At 44.8% G+C, this 22275-nt stretch overlaps 1 protein-coding gene across 2 annotated transcripts in view; it reads right to left on the bottom strand.

Moving 5' to 3' along the window:
* The window catches only part of SUFU (SUFU negative regulator of hedgehog signaling), a 114315-nt gene that overhangs the window by 80903 nt on the left and 11137 nt on the right, over positions 1-22275 (bottom strand). The gene's annotated exons all lie outside the window — the stretch shown is intronic.

Genomic DNA, 22275 nt, shown 5'->3' with positions numbered 1-22275 from the left:
TCTTGGGCTAGGCGGGCTGGTCTCCAAACTCGGCATTTGTGGACAGGTCCCAAGGCAGATTCCAAATACTGGGAGGGCCTGTATTCTTCCTGACACCCAGCACCCCACACATGCTCATCAATCAGCACATGTTCTTCCTGAAACCTGGTGTCCCTTGTGTACTCTTCAATCACTGGAACGCTGGGAAAGTATGATTTGGGCCCCCTTCTCACCCCAGGTGGACAAGAGTGATGACAGGTACTCCCTCTATGGCCACATTCATCACGGTGAAGATGAGGTGAGGAATGCCCGCCTCTGACCTCTAGGAAACAATGAGGAGTGCCAAGTCTTTGGGGAAGTCCCTGAAATGGACTTCTGCCAGAGACGAAAACGATGTGGATGAGAAAGCAAGTCCTGGTTGGTTTGAGGGGGGGGGGGGGGGACACACCCCCGTTTGGGAGGGCAGCATTCAGGAAGGACTTCTTGACATCTCAGGAGGTTTGCCAGTATGGGAAGGGTTAAAAATTAAAATATGTTCATGATATAATTTTCAGTAATTATATCTTGTACAAACACGAGCCACAATGATTATACACATGTAAACTCCACAGCATACAAATACAAACCATAAAATAAGATGACAGCCAACACCTCCTTGCTAGCCAAGCTACTGGAACAGGGAGTCAGAGGCGAGAGTTTCGAAAGGATGATGATGCCCAACCCTGGAATTCCACATGCATCTTTCCTCTATCATTCTCCTCAGCACCCTCAGGAGGCCAGGCCAGGAGACTGGACAGAAACAGATTCCAAAGGTTCCAAAGCAAAGCTCGAAGCTCAGACATCAGCCCTAACCTTGCCTGTGTGCCTGGGAGAGCTCAGCCCTCCCGCACTTGCTGTAGATGGAAGATAACCTCTGAGAAGCTAGTTCTCCAAAGGACTGAAAAGGAATCTGTCCTTAAAGGTGTCATGCTGGTGCCTAATTGTATTTAAAGGAGGTGTCTATGGTTTGCATTTCCTCTGGGTATCTAGCGGAGTGGGAGACAGAAACCAGTCCAGGGTACACAACTAGGATTTCACAGACCAGATGAGAAGTTGTTTGGCAGGACACAGGGTAAGCTATTTTCTTCCCTTTACTGAACTGTCACATTTGGGGGCAATTCAGTGCAGGGGCGCTGAGGGAATAGCTAAGCCAGCTGAGGCTGGAAGAGCCACCTCTTGGGGCTGCAGGCTGGAGAGGAGTGTGAAAATCTAAAGTAATGCAACACTGACTCAGACTTAAAACTCCATCGAGGGAGATGGGTCACTAGGCCAAAGGGAAGATTTCAAGCAGCCTCCAATTAGAAGCAGCTTTGTAAAATGTATTAGACCATTATTCCAGGGCTTTCATCTTGGGCCAAGAAAAATACAGGATTTCTAACCACAAAAATTTGAGAAACAGACAAAAAGAACATGTTCCTCAGACTGCGCTATGGGGAGAACCGTCAAATGCGGGGAGAAACCATCTGCGTCCAAGCAGCACCTCCACTGTAAGGAAACTGCGCACACACGCACACATGCACGCACGCACACACACGCGTGTCAGAGCACGCGCATGCGCACATGCCCACCATCTGCCTCCATGCGGGGTGCTTTCTGGGCCAGCTCTGTGGTGGGCAGGCAGGCTCTCACTGGGCTGGCTGGGAGGCACAGGCCCGGCCAGATGGTGTCCACCTGCACTCGATTACCACCCACCAAGCGGGCTGGACGCACCCTCTAAGGTCTAAAACACGCATTTGGAATGGCTAGCCTTGGGATAAACACGAAACCTGGCGCCTGTCAGGAGGGCTCTTTTTCAAAGGAGACTGCCCAGGCAAAAGCCAAGTGACAAGGTCGTTCAGTCTTTCCAGTCCCCTGGAGAGGCCTGGCTTGGTCTGCACTTCCTCACGTGAGGCTTCTCCAGCCGCAAGGCTTTTGTGGGACCAGAGGAGGAAGGCCCTCCCTGGGGCAGCTGTGTCCCACACCCTCTGAGGAAGAAAAGCAGGAGGGGAAACTGGCCCGTGCTGCAGAAGGAGTGATGTGGGTCAGAGCAAAGCAGTCTTCTAACACAGAAGACTGCTAAAACACTCGCCGGTGGTAAAAGGGGGCCGGTGGAATTTCTTCCTATGGAGATTTTAAAGGAACACCTTACAGGTTCTCCCCAATCTGGCAGGGAGGGGGTGAGGGAAGGGTTCTTGTCTTGACTTATTGCAGAAAGATGGGTGAGACTGCTTCCAGCTCAAGAACTTCTGATCCTGCTCACTGAGGTACCCAGGGGAGAAGAAGCTGGCTTTGTCCCAGCAGTTTGGCGAGCCTAGGGATGAATGTGGCGGTGTGCAGAGTAATATCAAACCCGCACACAGAAAGAACCCGTGCTTTAATCCCAGATGCAGCTGCCCGACCACTGGAACCTGCCCAAAGGCTGCCCAAGCACCTGGACTAAGAAGGTATCAATCAGCACCCAAGAGGCCAAAATGCCGACTAAAATCATGCAGAGATGAATAGGAAGCCAGGAGAGACTTTCTGGAGGAAACACAACAGCTGGAGTAGGCAGAAAAGAGCTGACCTAAAAATTGGCATCTCGAGCTCTACACCACTAGTTAATAGGAAGTTCAAATCAAAACCACTGCATCCCCTCTGGGATTGCTAAAATAGAAGACAATAATAACAAGTGTTGAGGAGTATATGGAGAACTTGCCACACTCACACACAGCAGGTGGGAATGTCAAATGGCAGGGCTGCTTTGCAAAACCGTTTGCAGTTCCTTAAAAAGTTAAAGTTACCACGTGACCCAACAGTTCCTCTCTTAGGTGTACACCCAAAAGGAGTAAAAATATTATGTTTACACAAAAACTTGCACATTGGGGCGTCTGAGTGGCTCAGTCAGTTAAGCATCTAACTTCAGCTCAGGTCATGATCTCAGGGTCCTGGGATTGGGCCCCAAGTCGGGCTCCATGCTCAGCAGGGAAGTCTGCTTGTCCCTCTTCTCCTCCCCCTGCTCATGCTCTCTCTCTTTCTCTCTTTCAAATAAAGAAATAGAATGTTTAAAAAAAAAACCCACCAAGGGTGCCTGGGTGGCTCAATGGGTTAAAGCCTCTGCCTTCAGCTCAGGTCACGATCTCAGGGTCCTGGGATTGAGCCCCACATTGGGCTCTCTGCTCAGCAGGGGGGCCTGCTTCCCCCATCTCTCTCTGCCTGCCTCTCTGCCTACTTGTGATCTCTGTGTGTCAAATAAATAAAATCTTAAAAAAAAATTTTTTTTAAATCCACCAAAAAACAAACAAAAAACCTTGTACATTAATATTCAAAGAAGCATTCTTTTTTTTTTTAAAGAGGGACTTTTTTTTTTTTAAAGATTTTATTTATTTATTTTTCAGACAGAGATCACAGGTAGGCAGAGAGGCAGCCAGAGAGAGAGGAAGGGAAGCAGACTCCCTGCTGAGCAGAGCACCCAATGCGGGGCTCAATCCCAGGACCCTGGGATCATGGCCTGAGCCGAAGGCAGAGGCTTTAACCCACTGAGCCACCCAGGCACCCCATAGTAGCATTATTCTTAATAGCCCAAAGTGGAAGCAACCCAATGTCATCAATGGATGACTGGACAAACAAATGTAGTACATTCATACAACAGAATAAAGAAGAATGGTGCACTCATACAACAAGGATGAACCCTGAAAACATTGTGCTAAGTGAATAAAGCCAGATACAGAAGGCCATATAATACATTTATACAACATGGCTGGAATAAACAAATCCAGAGACAGAAAATCGATCAGTGGTTCCCAGGGGTTAGGGGAGTAGAGAAAGGGGAGTGACTGCTAATGGGCACAATTTATTTTGGGGTGATGGAAATGTTCTAGAATTAAATTAGTGATGATAGTTGCACAACCTTATGAATATACAGAAAAGCACTGAACTGTATACTTTAAAAAGGTAAATTTCATGGTATGCGAAATATATATATAAAAAGCTCACCAGCCCACCTCAGTGCTGGGGGGGCAAGGCCAGCCATACCACATAAACCAGATCTTTGTCTGACTCTACCTACTAATAACTGTGATGACTAACTGAATTTCTATTAAGTTTTAGGCCTTGGACTAAGCACTATGTCACAACATTTAATTCTCCAATAAGATTTAGCCACTGTTATCTTCATTCAACTAATATGAAAAAAAGACACCGAAAGAGAGTTTAAGTAATATTCCCTATGTCAAACAGCAAGCAAGAGATAGAGCTTGGAGTTGAAGTCTGCCTGACTCCAAAGTCCATTTTCTTACTGCCATGTGACCTCACACAAGACCTTTAACCTTTCTGTGCCTCAGTTTCCTCATCCATAAAAAGGGGAAAATAACAAAATGGTAACTATTTCAGAGTTGTGAGGATTAAATGTTAGAAACTTCCTGAAACCCTATAAGCATTATATCACTTATGCTAAGTAAAAGGAGCCAGTCACAAAAGACCATATAGTGTATGATTCCACTGATATGACATGATAAATAATATAACTTTTTTTTTTTTAAGATTTTATTTATCCATTTGAGAAAGAGAGAGCGTGACTGGGGGCTGGGAGGGGCCAAAGGAGAGGGAGAAGCAGACCCCCCACTGAGCAGGGAGCCCAACAGGGGCTCGATCCCAGGACCCCAAGGATCATGACCTGAGCAGAAAGCAGATCTTTAACCGGCTGAGCCACCCAGGCGCCCCATATAACTTATAATATATAATAGAAATTATGTGTATATTATATAAAGTGTCTACAATAGGCAAATCTGTAGAAACAAAAAGCAGACTGGTGACTATGTAGGGCTGGGGGACTGAGGAAAAATGTGGAGTGACTGCTAATACATATGGGGATTCTTTTTAGGGTGATGAAGAAGTTTTAAAATTAGATCATGATGATGGTTACATAACTCTGTGAATGTACTAAAACCACTAAATTATACACGTTAAGTGGGTGAACGATATAGTATGTGAATAATATCTCAATAAAGCTGTTCTTAAAATTTAATGGGGAGGGGCGCCTGAGTGGCTCGAGTGTTAAGCCTCTGCCTTTGGCTCAGGTCATGATCTCAGAGTCCTGGGATGGCACCCCACTTCGGGCTCTCTGCTCAGCGGGGAGCCTGCTGCCCGCCCCCTCACCCCCCACCAACCTGCCTGCTTGTGATTTCTTTCTCTCTCTGTCAAATAAATAAATAAAATCTTAAAAAAAAAAAAAGTTAATGGGGAAAAATAAAAGATTGATAGTAAGAAAATTCAAACTACAGAAATATAGATATAGGTACAAACATACAAAGAAATGTTCAACCTCACTCATGATAGGAGAAATGCAACTTAAACACAAATTAAAGCAATAAGAGGGGTGCCTGGGTGGCTTAGTTGGTTAAGCATCTGCCTTCGGTGCAGATCATGATCCCAGGGTCTTGGTGTCAAGTCTTATATCGGGCCACACCCCCTGCTTGTGCTCTCTCTCTTTCTCTGACAAATAAATAAATAAAGTATTTTTTTTAAACATCCCTTTTAAAAAAAATAAAGCAACAAGAGACATGATTCTCACCTATCAGACTGGCAAAAAATAAAAGGTAGGCTATTATTCTATTGGCAAAGCTGTGGGGAAAGAGGTATTTTCATATACTGCTGGTGGCGATACAAGTTAGTACAACCATTTTGGAGGGTAAATTAGTAATACCTAACAAAATTACATATATTTTTAAAAACCTTTTGATCCAGCAATCCCACTTCTAAGAATATGTAACTGCAAAATATTGGAGACAACATAAATGCCCATTCATAGAAGAGTGGCTCAAAGAGTATTATACAGCTATGAGGGGAGCTAACAAACTGATATGGATACTGTCGAGTACAAGGAAAAAATACTATGGTATACTACCTGTTAAGGAAGAAAGAGGGGGAGAGAGGAAAATGCACATACATCTGCTCATTTGTGCAAAAAGCAACACAGGAAGAATAAATCAGAAACTAAGATTAGCTACCTGCAGGCAGTAGGTAGGAAGGTGGTGGAAAGGACTGCAGGGCAAGAGGCAGGGCTCATTTCTCTGAATATATATCCTGGTGTATAATAGGTGCTCAATAAAGATGATAAGAATGAACTAATAGGCTCAGGCAGCAACCTATCTATCAAGATCCAGTCGGGCCCCAGAGGAAGTGACCCCTGCTGGTCTCCAGATCCTCTGATACCCTATGGAAGTGCTCTGGTAATCCTACAGTGCAGCTGGCAACAAGTCTTGCTCCTCTCACATCACAGATGTGACCACCCATCCAACTTTTCATGTGTTTGCCTACTGTAAGCCCACAGCTCAGGATGTTGCAACATACCTGAGCTGCAAGGCAAACACTCGTCACATTGTCTAATTATATTCCACTGGGATCTGGGTTGAAGAAGTGTGCTGCAGGCGAAGGGTGAGCGAGAGCCAGCCCAAGCAGCCAAGGCTCTTCGACTCCCTGTCCAAGAAGCAGCAAACTACCCACCAACCATCGGTCAGGAAGAGTCAACATGTAACTGATCTACTGCTCTACCTGGGCAGTTTAAATTCCAGAACAACAAGCAGGAGCCCCAGTTGGTGTGCCTACAAACAAATGTGGAGAGGCCAGGAAACAGGAAGTGGATCTGGCCCTTCCCCTCATCCTTCTGGCCATCTCCAGCCTCCCATGATCTGGGGAGGCTCCAGCTCTTGACCTAATTCCTAAAAACACTTCATCATGGGCCTGAGGACTCTGGTGTTGCTGGAATAGGGCACCCAAATTGTCCTTGTTTTTGCCGGACTTTCCTGGCTTTAGAATTGAAAGCCTCCCGTCCCGAGAAAGCTGTTACTCTCAGGCAAATTGGAATGATCACCCAACACTGAAGTGGCACTACCTGACCCACACAAAGCAAAATGCTGCCAAATCCAAAAGCATCAAATATACATCAAGAGCCACTAGGGGCGCCTGGGTGGCTCAGTGGGTTAAAGCCTCTGCCTTCGGCTCAGGTCATGATCCTAGGGTCCTGGGATCGAGCCCCGCATCGGGCTCTCTAAGCGGAAAGCCTGCTTCCTCCTCTCTCTCTCTGCCTACTTGTGATTTCTGTCTGTGAAATAAATAAATAAAATCTTAAAAAAAAAAAAAAAAGAGCCACTAAAATGTCAGCCGAGTCTCTGGAGCCAGGCTGCTTCTGCTTAAGGTCTGGTCCTGCTACTTCCTGACAGGGGGCAAATCACCTTTCCTCTCAGGGCCTCAGTTTTTGTTTTTGTTTTTTTTTAAAGATTTTATTTATTTATTTGACAGACAGAGATCGCAAGTAGGCAGAGAGGCAGGCAGAGAGAGAGAGAGGGAAGCAGGCTCCCCGCTAAGCAGAGAGCCCAATGCAGGGCTCGATCCCAGGACCCTGGGATCATGACCTGAGCTGAAGGCAGAGGCTTTAACCCACTGAGCCATCCAGGTGCCCCTCAGGGCCTCAGTTTCTTCATCCTCATGAAGATATGAAGAACAAACCCTAAGGTAAATGTCAATGTAGGTCCAGTGATTTTAACAAACATGCCATTCTGGTCCTGGATGCTGACAGTGGGAGAGGCGGTGTATGTGTGGGGGTGGGAGGTATATATGAGAACTCTACAGCCCCTCAACTTCGCTGTGAACCTAAAACTGCTCTAGAAAATAAAGCAAAAATAAGACCTATATTTTAAAAAAATATTTAAAAGTCTATTTTTATTGATTTGTTTTGTTTCTTTGTTAAAGTAGGCTCCACACCCATCGTGGAGCCCAACACCAGGCCTGAACTCATGGCCCTGAGGTCAAGACCTGAGGCAAGATCAAGAGTCAGACGTTTAACCATTTGAGCCACCCAGGTACCCCTAGTCTGTTTTTCAAAATAGAGAGAAGAGTAGCCATCATATGGAACTACTTAAATGAGTTAATGTATATGAACCCCTCAGAGCAAAGCCTGGAACACAGTAGGTACTGTCTCAGTGTCCGCTGTTATCTGTAGTCGTTCCCAGTTCTGGAATTTTACCCTAACGGCATAATCTTATATTTGGAAAAAGTCCATTGCATAAATATATTCCATGGTATTTATAAGAGTAAAGAATTTGGAGGCCGTCTAAATGTTCCACAAGTTGAGGTATTCTGAGTTCTGGTGCATGGAGTGGTGGGACATCACACAAGTCATTAAAAATGAGAGTTCTGAAAACAGGAGGACTAATCTCTGAGTTTTGAGAAGCGAAGCGCTCTGCACCCCTGTCTAACTGGAGAGAGAAAGGGGACAGGGACGTCAGAACCCCACTCTGAAGCCTCTATTGTTTGTTGTTCACCTGTTCTCAACTATAGGATAAAAATACAAATAGCTCTTCTTCAAGTGTTCATGAAACTGGAAGCCTTGTGCATTGCTGGTGGGACTGTAAAGTAGTGCAGTGAAAGAATAGTATGGTGGTTCCTCAAATAAATAAATAAATAAACATAGCTTTATCATATGATTCAACAACTCCATTTCTGGGTATAACCCAACAGAAATGAAAACAGGGGATCAGATAGGTACTCGCACACCCATGTTCACAGCAGCATTGTTTACAGTAGCCAAAAGCTGAAAACAACCCACATGTCTATTGATTGGTGAATGGATAAACAAAATGTGGTATGTCCACACAATGGAATATTATTCTGCCTTAAAAAGGGAGGAAACTCTGACACATGCTACAACACGGATGAACCAAGTGATATAATCCAGACACAAAAGGGCAAATGTATGATTCCACTCATAAGAGGTCCCTAGAGTAGTCAAATTCATAGACACAGAAAACAAAATGTGGTTGCCAGATCTCCATAAAAAAATGCAGATATAAGTAGCTAGAATGAAGTGGGGAAAGGGGGATGGGGAATTACTGTTTAGTGAATACAGAGCTCAGGGGTGCCTGGGTGGCTCAGCCATTAAGTGGCTGCCTTCAGCTCAGGTCATGATTCCAGGGTCCTGGGATTGAGTCCCACATCAAGCTCCCTGCTCAGTGGGAAGCCTGCTTCTCCCCATCCCCCTGCTTGTGTTCCCTCTCTTGCTGTGTCTCTCTCTGTTAAATACATAAAGTCTTTTTTTTTTTTTAAGGATTTTTCTTTATTTATTTGACAAAGATCACAAGTAGGCACAGAGGCAGACAGAGAGAGAGGGGGAAGCAGGCTCCCCACTGTGCAGAGAGCCTGATGCGGGGCTCGATCCCAGGACCCTGAGATCATGACCTGAGCTGAAGGCAGAGGCTTAACCCACTGAGCCACCCAGGTGTCCCAATACATACAATCTTTAAAAAAAAAAAAAAAAGAGTACAGAGCTTCAGCTGGGAAGATGAAAAAGCTCTGGAAATGGATGGTGGTGACGGCTGCATAACAATGTGAATGTACTTAATTTCACTGAACTATATACCTAAAAATGGTTAAAATAGTAAATGTAGATTTTACTACAAACAGTCATGAAAAAGCATGAAACAAAATTTCATACAAAGTGTGATTCAAAATATCTGTGCAGGGGCACCTGGGTGGCTCAATCAGTTGAGCAACCAATTCCTGATTTCAGCTCAAGTCATGATCTCAGGGTTGTAGGATCAAGCCCCACATCTGGCTCCAATGCTCCAAGCTCAGTGAGGAATCTGCTTGTCCCTCTCCCTCTGCTCCTCACCTACCCACCCCCACCCCACCCAATTTGTGCTCCTTTCTTTCTCTCTAAAATAAATAAATAAAATCTTTTAAAAAAATTTGTGCATACACACAATGTAGAAATACTTGAAAAGATGTATGTGAGGAAAAGACAGGAAGAAAATGCAATGAAATTATTATAGTGGCTACCTCAGTACAATTTTTCTTTTTCAAACTTCTTTATATTTTCCAAATTCTCTACTGTTCATAATCTCTGGTCTAGACTGTAAACCCCACAAGGACAGGCCTGTGTCTTATTCACAAGTGTACCTACCAGACATCTCAAAGAATCTGTTGGCTGAAGGTACATATTGGACACTCTGGGAATGCCAGGAGAGGCCTATGGTCAGCACCCTTTCTCCCCAGGGGTGGCTTGGATACTACCATTGGATATCTGAAGCAAGGAATGCTGGGTCAACTAAGGCGGCTGTTAAGGCTCCACCTTGAGGGGGCGGTACCTCTACAGTCAGGTCTAGGGATTGTGGCTCAGTCTCAAGCTCAATATTGTTGTCAAAAGAAAAGGAAGGGTACACTATTTGCCTCAGGAAACATATGGCACAGGATGCCAGTCCAATTCCAGAACCAGAAGTGATGTCACTTCATTCCCTATAAAGGCTCCTGTTGTCTCATCTTCCCCTTTCCTCTTTCCCTACTTCTTGGTGGGTCGTCCCCTCTAATCACCCTTCTTGGAAATTAGGCTTAGTTCCTGGCCTTACTGGGTTGGACATTCTCTCCCAGAAGAATGGAGCCTATACGTCCTGTGCCTGGGGAACAGACTTGAGGACCTTTTCCCTTGGTGGCTTCCCTCCAAGGGTACCTACAACCTCTATTTATGTCTCTAATAGGAATACAGTACAGCCTAGCTACCCTATGACCCAGTAATTGCACTACCAGGTATTTACCTTAAAGATACAAATGTAGTGATCTGAAGGGGCACATGCACCCGAATGTTTATAGCAGCAATGTCCACAATAGCCAAACTATGGAAAGAACCTAGGTGTCCATCAACAGATGAATGAATAAAGAAGATGTGGTATATCTATACAATGGAATACTATGCAGCCATCAAAAGAAATGAAATCTTGCCAGTTGCAATGATGTGGATGGAACTAGAGGGTATTATGCTTAGCGAAATAAGTCAGTCAGAGAAAGACAACTATCATATGATCTCCCTGATATGAGGAAGTTGAGAGGCAACGTGGGGAGTTTAGGGGGTAAGAAAGGAATAAATGAAACAAGATGGGATCGGGAGGGAGACAAACCATAAGAGACTCTTAATGTCACAAAACAAACTGAGGGTTGCCAGGGGAGGGGGTAGGGAGAGGGTGGTTCGATTATGGACATTGGGGAAGGTATGTGCTATGGTAAGTGCTGTGAAGTGTGTAAACCTGGCGATTCACAGACCTGTACCCCTGGGACTAATAATACATTATATATGTAAATTTAAAAATTAAAAAAAAAAAAGATTATCTCCCTCTACCCCTCCCTCCACTTGCATACATGTATGCTTTCTCTCTCCCTCTCTAATAAATAAATAAATCTTTTAAAAAAACATCAGCAAATGATTCTAGGTTCCCAATCTCTGGACTCTGAAGTTTAATCAGCCCATCCTTCAAGAGCTGCCCATGTCTTCCCGCTTTGCCCAACTCCCAATCCTGGAACTAAACATCTGCAGAGGGGCACCTGGATGACTCGGTCGGTTAAGCGTCTGCCTTCACCTCAGGTCGTGATCCCAGGATCCTGGGATCGAGCCCCATATCGGGCTCCCTAATCAGTGGGGAGTTTGCTTCTCCCTCCACCCCTGCTCCCGGCTTGTGCTCTCTTAAATGGATAAATAAAAATCCTTAAAAATAAATAAATAAACATTTGCAAAGGTGATGTTTTTATTTTTAAACAATTCAAATTTACAGATACTTCATTAGCTGTTCTGAAATTGTATTTGGTGACTATACAAATACTCTACTAAGTAGAGAAACTTTGTAAAATTCTTTTGAAATATGTATATATGGTAACATTTTGTCATAGCTAGGATTTTTAAAAATCATTCAGCTACAGGATATTAATTTTGTATAACCATAAGAAAAGAAAGGGCGGGTGGAAGAGGGGGACGGAGGAGGGAGGAAGGAAGGGAAAATGACACCCACTGGGACTCCATCCGCACACTGAGCTGGGAGTCTGATGAGGCCACAGCGCAGGGCAGCCCCCTCTGGGTTTTAACTCTGAGTACTAGATGCTCTTTCCACTCTATAGCATACAACAAGATTCACGGAATGCATCTGCCTCATTCAAGTAGATGTTTCCTGAGATCGCTTGCTGGGAGCCAACGATCACATTCCCAAAGCATTCCTCAAGGTTCAAAACAGTAGCTCCCAGGACTGATTCAGCTAAGAATCCAACTGAACTCACCTGGCTCCCAACATTTAGGGCATTTAATTCTACCCCAGGTTTTCAGTAAGCAAAGAGCTTCCCCAGCCTGAGTCTAAGAAAAAGACCAGGCGGTCGAAAGGTACAAGTGTCAAGTTATAAGCTCAGTCCAGGGGGATGTAAAGTACAACACAGTGACTCTAGTTAACGCTGCTGTATGGGACAGTTAAAAAAAGTGTTTATAAGTAGGTCCCACACCCAGTGTGGAGCTTGAACTCAAAACCCTACAATCAAGAGTTACATGTTCTACAAACTAAGCCAGCAGATTTAAAGTTGCTAAAGGAGTAAATCCTAAATGATCTCATCACACATACACACACACACACACACACACACACACACACACAAATACACATTTTTTTTCTTTTTGTATCCATGTGAGATGATGGATGTTACCTAAATTTACTATGAAAATCATTTCATAAAATATGTGGTCATTATACTGTACATGTTAAACTTATACAGCTCTGGTATGTCAACTATATCTCCATAAAACTGGGAAAAGAGGGCACCTGGGTGGCAGAGTCAGTTAAGTGTCTGCCTTCAGCTCAGGTCATGATCCTGGAGTTCTGGGATCAAGCCCCACGTTGTACTCCCTGCTCAGTAGGGAGTCTACTTCTCCCTCTGCCCTACACCTCACTTGTGTTCTCTCTTTCTCTCTCTGTCGCTCTCAAATAAATAAGTAAAATCTTAAAAAAAACAAAAAAAAACTGGAAAATTTTTTTGAATAAAATACGATAATTATTTTAGAAAGGAAAAACACCAAGCCAAGAGCAGCAGACCCTTTTTCCACAGTTCAGTGAAAGCTCACAGTCCACAGACCTACCATACCTTCTCCCATCTACTCCCAACCACCAGCAAAGAACCAAAAGGTCAGTCCCCCAGGCTGATTCTGAGGTGGCCTGGCACTGTATAAAAATTCTAGACCAAAGAAGACCCTGGTGCTTGGGTTTCTTGGCATCATTACAACAGCTCCCACTCCTGGCTTTGGCTTAAACAACATCTATACAAAATCTCTTTAAAAATAAGAAAAGAGAGGGGCACCTGGGTGGCTCAGGGGGTTAAGCCTCTGCCTTCAGCTCAGGTCATGATCTCAGGGTCTTGGAACTGAGCTTCACATAGGGCTCTCTGCTCAGCAGGGAGCCTGCCCCCCCCCACCGCCTACCTCTCTGCCTACTTGTAATCTCTCTCTCTGTGTAAAATAAATAAAAAAATCTTTAAAAAAAAAAAAAAAACGAAAAGAAAAAAGAAAAGAGAAGGGTACCTGTTTGGCTCAGTCAGTAGAGCAAGTGGCTCTTAATTTCCAGGTTCTGAGTTTGAGCCCTACATTGGGTATAAAGAGTGCTTAAATAAATAAACTTTAAAAATAATAAGTGCGTGCCTAGGTGGCTCAGTCAGTTAAGCATCTGCCTTTGGCTCGGGTTGTGATCCTGGGGTCCTGGGATTGAGTCCTGCATCAGGCTCCCTGCTCCATGGGGAGCCTGCTTCTCCCTCTGTCACTCTCTCTCTTTCTATCTCTCATGAATAAATAAATAAAATCTTTTAAAAAGAAGAAGGAGGAAGAGAAGGAGAAGGAGAAGAAAAGACAGGCAGGCCAACAGTAGCAAGATCACATTCTGATATGGGAAGCAAGATGCCCTCTGCATATAGGTGTATAGCTTGGGGCTTCTTACAGACCCAAGGGCCAGAGCATTCTGCCCAAGGGCCTTCTGTCCACCCACTATCCTCCTGGACACTGGGAATCCAGCTGCCCCAGAAGATCAAGATATCTTAAAGAGGGTAATGGGAAGAAACAAATCTTTCTAGCATCTCAGTTCCCCAAGGGCAAGGATTGTACTTTTTGTGTGTTCTGTACATGGGCACATCATGTCACAGCTGAGCAAATGCTAAATGGTAATCATATTCCCACTGCCATCCAAAGAGATAATAAGGCTGACATTGAATAACAAGTAAGATAAGACAGCATTAAAAAAGCAATGAGCCTTCCTCTCCGTCACTATCAAAGTCAGACTCAAATATCTTAATGGCATTTCCTTTGAGCCACTTTTGCTGCTGTTTCCTTTTTAGGGAAACAAAACACATCACTCAGCTTGGTTCCCATGCCTTCATACTTGTGCTAAGGTCCCACACTACTGGAAAAGTTTCCTAAAACCACACACTCTTGCCTCCCCCCATCACATCATCCCTTGGTTTCCCTCATGAGTCAACAGATAATCTGTTGAATGTCACATTCTTTATATTGCCTTCAAACTCTCCTGCCTCATCCTGCTCTACTGTCCTCTCCTCTAAGTGCCACACACACTGGCCTTCTTTCTGTTCCTTGAACACCTCAAGGTCCCTCCTGCCTCAGGGCCTTTGCTCTAGCCTTTTCACTGCCTACGATGCTTATATGATTGAGTGGACAGAGCACTGTACATACAACTCCAGTGAACACAAACTGCACAGAATAACATGGATGGTGTCCCTGGAGCTGTATTATGTGACAGCCCTGGCTGCCATTTTGTCATTGAGTTCAAATGTTACATCTTCAAGGAAACCGTCATTGGTTCCTCCTAAACGTACTCTCTCCATCCCCCTCAACTCCTACTCTTACCCAGGTATTCCCCAGCACACCACCCTGCTTTATTTTCAACACAGCACCTGCACTATCTAAAACTATAAATACTTTTACATGTTTCTCCTGTAAAAATGTTAAGATCCACAAGAGCAAAAACTTTGCCTTTTTGCTCCCACGGTACTCCCAGCACGTAGCAGAGCACCAGATATTTAGATAACAGGCACTAAATAGTTATGGAAATCAATTAAGGGGTTATCATGTACCAAGCACTGTGCCAGGGTGGTACTCCACCACCCTGATAAAGCGAAGTTCAGACATTTTTACCAAAATCGCACACCGCCTCCCAAAAGGAAGGCTCTGAGTCCTATGAAAATGCAGTGCACTTGGATTATCTCCCCTCTTAAGCAAGTAAGGGTCCAGACTGAAGGACTCCCCCTGAAAGAGCTAAATGCTCGGACTTGGTGCTGGACCAAGAGAATTCTTCACTACTGGTGTGAGAATGCTTTTTCACCTGCCAGAGAAAGCCCAAAGTGAGGGCTATCAGTGGGAAGCCACTGGATGGTGCTGAGCGGAGGGGAGACAAGCTGTGATGGACTGCCCCTGGCCACAGAGCTAGCACAGAACTAAGGGATCTGTGTCAGCAGTGTTCCTGCAAAGAAAGCTCCAATCCCAAAGGCTCCCTGTGCTGCCACTGCCTTTACCCTGGGCCTTTCCTCTGCACAAAACCCTGGCCATGGGAATGAAAAATTGCGAGACTGGCTCCAGAAGGGCAGGAATCCAGCATGTCTGCAACCCGATATATTGGAAAAGCTAGAGCAGGAAGGAGAAGGGCAAGCCTCAGTGTTGTCGTCTGTCACCACTAAGAGGAGATAGCCACTACCCTTTCTCCTCTAACTAACTAAGCTATTCAGAAGTCTTCAGGAGTCAAAATCCATCACCAGCAGAAAGTGCAGCCAGCCAGCTTGACCCCCGGGGATGGGATGGAGAGCCTGGGCCAGGCCCCATTCTCTAGTAGTTACCCCTCCCTCGGGCCTGACTCCTGAGCTCCTGCCCTCGAGTTGAAAGGCATGAGATCAGAGTAAGGGAGACTGGTGGTCAGAGGCAGGGCTTCAAGTGCCCGCAGGCATCACATGGAAGTCAGCACTGGAAACACAAAAGCATTTCCTTGATTGGTCTTCTTGTGGCAAAGCCGGTTCTATGACTAGAACTCAAGAAGCCTGAATAACATGGAAGGGAGCTGGAAGGAAAGGGATCTTTGACTAACACACTCATAAAGGTCCTGGAGTCCAGTGGAACACGTCCCTCTGAGAAGCTACTATGAACCCATATTTTCCCTAACAAATGGGCAACTAATCTAGCCCCAAGCATAGGCCTGGCCATGTTTCTGAGCATCAGGACTCCTACTTAAAGAAAACCATCCACCAGGCCTCAAGGCATGGACTGTAGAAAAGAAGACAAGGAGGTTACATGTGATCACTTAAGATTCCAAGGCTGTATCTGGTCCGTCTGCCCCTTAATGTTTCCCAGTTCAAGGACTCTTCAGCCAAAAAGACTGGAGGCTCCATGAAGAGCACACCAAGAGTATGCAGCTCATTAATACACCCCTCATGCCCAGAACCGCCCCAGCAATGACTATCTCTGTAGTAAATGAATGGCTGGCCTCCAAATAGGCCGGTGATTAATGCTGGATGGGAACCAAGTGTACCCACCCATCACCCAGGAGACCCAGTGTTGTTATTAAATTACTTGATTCCTATATATGGCAGAAAGCCTCAAAAGCCCCAAATGGTAGCCTATGTACTTTAGGAAATCACCTGAAAAGGATCTCATCTATCCCTTGGCACCCATGCTTATACCTGTGAAACTTCTGTGTACACTGGGTACAAGAAGCCTAGGGCACTCTTTAAGGCAAGTCTCGGTCTTCTGTAACCACACAGCCAAGAAAGGGAGAAATAAGGAGGCTCGTGGCGTTTATTCCCAGGTGACAATGACCACCAAATCTAACCACTGATCACCTTTCTAACAGGAAAACAGAGGTGCGTGGGCAGCACAGCTGGGTAAGTGTCCAACTCTTAGTTTTGGCTCAGGTCATAAACTCAGGGTCGTGAGATCCAGTCCTGCATCAGCCTCCACATTCAGCGTGGAGTCTGCTTAGAGACTTTCTCTCCTTCTACCTCTGCCCCTCCCCACACAAATGAATAAATATTTTTATAAATACACACACACACATATATATACTTATATACACAGGAAAACAACAGCAGGAACAACACCTCCTCAGGACTACCACCATGCGTGGTGATTTGTACTTAAGACCCTGAGGTATTAACTGAGAGGTGGGTGGCCAGCGCCCTGCACAGGACATTTACTACCTAAACTGCTCTTCATTCCTATGAGAAGTCAAGCAGCAAAGGGAAAATAAATAAATAGATAGATAGATAGATAGATAAATAAAAAAGATGTAGTTAGGGCATGTGGGTATCTCAGTTGGTTAGGTGGCTGACTTGATTTTGGCTCAGGTAATGATCTCAGGGTCCTGGGATAGAGCCCTGCATCAGGCTCCGCACTCAGCAGTGAGTCTGCTTGAGGATCCTCTCTCTCCCTCTGCCCCAACTCACATTTTCTCTTTCTCTCTAAAGTGCATAAATAAATATTTTTAGAAAATTATAAGGAAAAAAATGTATAGGGCACCTGAGTGGCTCAGTTGGTTAAACGACTGCCTTTGGCTCAAGACATGATCCCAAGGTCCTGGGATCAAGCCCCATGTCAGGCTCTCCACTCAGCAGGGAGCCTGCTTCTCCCTCTCCCTCTGCCTGCTGCTCCCCTTGCCTGTGCTCTCTGTCAAATAAATTAATAAAATCTTAAAAGAAAAGAAAAGATGTAATTAATGCAACCTGGCAATGGGTAGGAACCATCTTCCCCAGCAAATATGCTGTTTTCATAATTTGGAAACCCTACCAGCCCTGGGCCAACTGAATTTAGGAAAAAAGCACTAGTCAGGCAGAAAGCTTTGGAGAAGACGTTAATTCCCAAAGTGAGGGGACTCCCACAAGACAAAAGCCTAATACACACCCGGGCCGACAACACTCAGCATGATTTGACAACACTCAGCATGAATTAGAAATCATCGTGAAGACAGATAAAAGATCACAAACAAAAGGTGATAGGATTAGGAATAATTTTTTTACTCCCTTCTCTAATTTTCAACATTTGCGTAAAGTGGTTCAACTGTATTTATAAGTAAGAAAAGCAAATTTATAACTAAAAAGTAACAACACTGATGGATGGAACAAGAAAAGGAGAGGCCAGGAAAGTTTTGGATTTTGGAAAGTCTTCTCAATGCAGGTTCAATTAAGACAGGGAGTTTGAGGTCCAGCTGGGATCTCAAGGAACCTGGTGTACTCATTTTTCGTCTAAAGCAATTTGAAACTCACCAGGGTCTGAAGAGGACAAGTTTGCACACAAGTCTTTCTATCGTCTATACTGGAAAGCACAATCAATCCTAAACCTTGGGATTAAGATTACAGGTCCCAGTACCAGCTATAGACTTTATAGACAACAACATCACTGGGGAAAACATATAGAACTCATGAGACAGCCCCAGTTAAAACCAACAAAGGAATTCAGATATGGACCCAATAAGAGTCAGGGGAACTGACTCACTTAATTGCCTGAGAAGTGACCAAAAGGCAAACATGCCAAAAATATAATCAGCCCCATAATTATGTCTGAACCCATAATGAGAAAAAGGGTATGTGTGGTTGGAGGTGAAATGGGAAGTGGGATGAGGTTAGGAACAAAAACCAAGCTGTGTCACCAAAGAAGAGATATAGGTGGAGATAAGCATATGAAAAAATGCTCAACATCATATGGCAGTCAAGGGACTGCAAATTAATAAAACAATGAGATACTACGCCACCCCTATTAGAATGGCTAAAATCCAAAAACTGACAATACCAAATGCTGGTGAGGACACAGAATAAGAAGAACTCCTATTCACTGCTGGGAATGCAAAATGGTACAGCCACTTTGGAAAATGGTTTGGCTATTTCTTACAAAATTAAAACATACTCGTAAGTTTCAACTCATTTGGGTAAAGTTACCATATGATCCTGCAACTTTACCCAAATGAGTTGAAACTTATGTCCACACAAAAACCTGACTATGAATGTTTATGGAAGCTCCATCCAAAATTGCCAAACACTGGACATAATAATAATAAATGAATAAACAGTCGTACATACTCACAAAGGAGTATTACTCAGTGATAAAAGGAACTGAGCAAACCACAAAAAGACATGGAGGAACCTTAAATGCATAGTGCTCAGTGAAAGAAGTCAGTCTGAAAAGGCTATGTATTGTATGATTCCAACTGCATGACATTTTGGAAAAGGCGATACAGTAAGACAATCAGTGGATGCAAGGGGCTTGCGGGGGAGGGAGGGAAGGATCAATACATGAAGAACAGCACATTTTTAGGGCAGTGAAAGTACTCTGCATGATACCATAATGGTATTTTAGGACATGAATTTGTCAAAACTCATAAAACTATATAACACAAAGAGAAAACTGTAGACATCGATTAGTAATAATGTATCAGCATCGTTCATCAATTGTAACAAATACAGCACACTAATGTAAGATGTTAGTTACAAGGGAAACTATAACAAAGTAAAGTAAAAGTATATATGGGAACTCTGTACTATGTGTTACAATTTTCTTCTTCTTTTTCTTTTCTTTTTTTTTTTTTTTTTAAGATCTTATTTATTTATTTGACAGACAGACACAGCTAGAGAGGGAACACAAACAGAGGGAGTGAGAGAGGGAGAAGCAGGCTCCCCATGGAGCAGGGAGCCCAGTGCGGGCGGGCTGGATCCCAGAACACTGGGATCGTGACCTGAGCCCAAGGCAGATGCTTAATGACTGAGCCATCCAGGCGCCCCAGGAATTAAAATGTTTTTTTTTTTTAAAGTGATATGACAGAGGCCATGGGTGGCTCAGTCTATTAAGTGTCTGCCTTGGGCTCAGGTCATGATCTCTGGGTCCTGGGATCCAGCCCTACCTCCAGGCTCCCTGCTCGGTAGGGGGTCTGCTTCTCCCTCTCCCTCTGCATGCCACTTCCCCTGCTTGTGCTTATGCTCTCTCTCTCTCTCTCAAATAAAATCCTTAAAAAAAGTGATATGACAATGAACATGAATATGAAGACAGAAGAAAAAATGCCATGGACAAGATACCTTCTATCAAAACAAATATCCCTCTCAGATTAGCACTGTACATACCTCAGTTAGATGGTGTGGGTCCTTGGAAATGCCCCTCATTTCCACACCCCCCTCCCCTAGAAAGAATGAGCAGAAACCCCACACATCCTGGTCAGGGCGTACTCTGGGCTGCTGGCATGCTGGGCACATCCCTGACTGCTGAAGAAGCACCACCATGGGACTGTGACATCCAAGCCAGGAGCATCACCTCTGTGCCTTTGAGAGTTGCAGGATTTCCTGACAACTTCTGAACATGGCTGTAGTAAGGCAGCAGAAGCCCTGACTGCAGAGATGAAACAGGATCCTGTCACCGACCCTCCTGCCATTACCCAGCAGGACTCTTCCTTCTCTACAAAGTTGCTTCAATGTCCAGCTCCACATTTCTCCTACCAAGCACGTCCTGCTTAGCTATTCACACTCCATTAAGCCAAGATACTTTTGAACTTGGGTGCATGATTTGTAACAGAGGCCTCAGGCCAGTCCGCCCCCACCCCCTGCCCCCCGCCCCCTTCTGTGTGGGTAGAGGAAGGGAGGGGTGGGCACTTCTGGAGCCAGACTGCCTGCATTTACAGCCCAGCTCGGGCATTCACCAGCTGGATGGGGAAGTTCCTTAACATCTCTGTGCCTCAGTTTCCTCACAAAAAAAGATATCAATACTTACCCCCACAAAGCTGCCATGAGAATGAGAGGAGTTTATTTAAAGCACTTAGAACAGGCCTTGCACGCAGTGGAAGCTAAGGGCTTACAATTATTACCTATTTTGAGTTTCTCGAAGTGCTGTAGATCACAAGGTGAGGGGAGGCGGCCTCAAAGCCACAGAAGTTGGGCAAAGCCAAAAACATCCTCCCAGCCCCAAACCCCATTGACGACTTCTTTCCCAGGGTCTCTGCCATCTTTTACCAAGCAGATGTTGGATGTTTCAAGGACAGAAGTTAGATATAACTTCTCATGGTCCCCCACCTCCACCTGAATACGTCATCTTCCCAAATGTTCTGTACCAGGCACTCAACAGAGCTTTGCCGGAGGGGCGTACTCTGCAGCCCCAGGCTCTGTGTCAGAGAGCTAGCTCCACAGGCAGGGAGGGCAGAGATCTCCGCAAAGGCACGTGCTGGAGTGAGGAGACCATTCCTGTGGGGCTCAGGTCAGAGAAGCAAGGTCACCGCACACGCACCCTAGGACCCAACATCAGAACTACACCACTGAAACAGGAAACAAGGCTCACTGGGATACCTCAGAGGCAGGATGGAAGAATGAATTGAGGAGCCAGAGGCCAGAGTCGAGTCAGGAGCTCTGAGTCAGAAATCTGGGCAAGGGAAATGCTAGCAAACTGAGACCCACACACAGCAGGCGTGAAGACCAGCATTCAAAAAGGAAAAAGCCTTCAGGTGTGGAAGGTGGAAACCTAGAAGGACAGTCTGAACAGGGAAGATTCCTGGGACTGAGAGATCCAATCATGTCAAACCCATAAAGGCTTCCAAGTCTTTGCCTCTGTGGGAAAAGAATGAAATCTCCCAGTGCTGACCAGCCCAATGATTGTCAGTCATTGCCCATAATTAGACTGCTTAAACTTTTTAAAGTGGGGGGGGCGGGGAGCTGGGTGGCTCAGTGGGTTAAGAGTCTGCCTTCAGCTCAGGTCATGATCTCAGGGTCCTGGAATCAAGTCCCTCATCGGGCTTGCTGCTCAGTGCAGAGCCTGATTCTCCCTCTCCCTCTCCCCCTGCTTGTGTGTACCCTTTCTCTGTCAAATACATAAATAAAATCTTAAGAAATAATAATAATAAAGTGAGTTTGACTGGGTTATCTCAAGGAATCTCTTCCCAACTGTCTCCTTACTGCTGAGGGATTCTCTTGAATTGGAAAATCTGGATTCCTTACCCCATGAAGAAAGAGATAATCCATACATTGCAAATGAAATGCTTTTCAAAGGATGAAGCCACATACCCACACAGATCTGCTGGAAGAAAGAAATGGAATTCTCAACATTTCACAACTCAAGAGATCTGGGGCCTGAAATCCAGCCCAAAGTGGTGCTTTCAGCTTCAAGAAGAGCTCTAGCCCACACATGCACCCAAATGTTTATAGCAGCAATGTCCACAATAGCCAAACTATGGAAAGAACCTAGGTGTCCATCAACAGATGAATGGATGAAGAAGATGTGGTATATATAAACAATGGAATACTATGCAGCCATCAAAAGAAATGAAACTTGCCATTTGCAATGACGTGGATGGAACTAGAGGGTATTATGCTTAGCGAAATAAGTCAATCAGAGAAAGACAACTATCATATGATCTCCCTGATATGAGGAAGTAGAGATGCAACATGGGGGGTTTGGGGGATAGGAAAAGAATAAATGAAACAAGATGGGATCGGGAGGGA

The sequence above is a fragment of the Mustela nigripes genome, chromosome 4, assembly GCF_022355385.1.
Source record: "Mustela nigripes isolate SB6536 chromosome 4, MUSNIG.SB6536, whole genome shotgun sequence".
Lineage (NCBI taxonomy): Eukaryota > Metazoa > Chordata > Mammalia > Carnivora > Mustelidae > Mustela > Mustela nigripes.
This window is presented reverse-complemented; position numbering and strand designations above follow the sequence as displayed.